A 1305-nucleotide genomic window follows, 5' to 3' on the forward strand; every position below is an offset into this window, starting at 1 on the left:
AGAGAGAGAGAGAGAGAGAGAGAGAGAGAGAGAGAGAGAGAGATAGAGAGAGAGAGAGAGATAGAGAGAGAGAGAAGAATGGTTGATTTTAGAGAAGTAAGACTAGAAAAGTGTGCTTGAAAAGAGCTTGTCTAATGGAGTGTAGTGAGGAAAAGAAGCTGGTGCATCAGAGAAGCTTGGACAGTGGCAGTGTTTTATGATAGAATAATACTGCAACATGCTAAATATTTTGTTTTTTATTCTCTTCTCCTTCCAGTTGGTTTCATTCTAAATGTCATTATCAAAGACAAAGACAGACTAAAGATTAAGAGATGGCCATTTCAAGATAATGAAAGAACACTTAGGATATTAGTTTAATATATTGCAGTATATGGCGTGTAGGTGCAAAGTTTGTTCTGTAATCACGTGTATGACAGTGAAATAAAACTGAGGTTATGATGGAAGACACTTTGGCGAATGTCTTCTACTATAACCTCTGACTTGTGATGCTTTGTGAGAAGGACTTGCAGAAAGAAACTGTATTGGAAGGCAATCATACAGATGCGCGCACACACACACACATGCACATATTTATGTATGGAAACCCATCATACATACACATCGTCATCATCACCACCATCATCATCATCATCATCGTCATCATCATCGTTTAATGTCTATTTTCCATGCTAGCATGGGTTGGATGGTTTGATAGGAACTGATCAAGCAAAGAGCAGACCAGGCTCCAATCGTTTGTTTTGACATGGTTTCTGACTATATGCCTTTCCTAATACCAACCACTTTACAGAGTGTGCTGGGTGCTGGCACCAGCAACTGCAAGACAAAGACCTCTCAACTGGGAGAGGGAGTGGGGGTATGGCCATAAAGGACATGCCTGTATGTAAAGATGGCCACAATTTTACTTAGCTTGACTCATACACACATATAATTATGTCTGTATGTGTATGTATGTATGTATGTATGTATGTATGTATCAGGTCATCCCATAAGTTCTGTCCAATTTAACTTTTTTTAAAATTGAATGAAATTTAATAGTATTAATTGAATGAAATTTAATAGTATTTTAGAATGTCTAATGGAATTAAAAATTATTTTAATGCATTTGTGTACATTTAAACTAATTAAATATTATTTTACAGAATAATAGAATTAAAATTTCTTTGATTAAAACCCTTTCTAACATAGAAGTAACTGAAGAGCATTTGAGGCACATAATGCTTTATGAGTACAAAAAAGGGAATTCTGCAGCTGAAGCAACTCGAAACATATACTCAGTTTATGGGAAAGAATGCTTGAATGAAAAAA

This window comes from Octopus bimaculoides, chromosome 10, assembly GCF_001194135.2.
Source record: "Octopus bimaculoides isolate UCB-OBI-ISO-001 chromosome 10, ASM119413v2, whole genome shotgun sequence".
NCBI classification, from domain to species: Eukaryota; Metazoa; Mollusca; class Cephalopoda; order Octopoda; family Octopodidae; genus Octopus; species Octopus bimaculoides.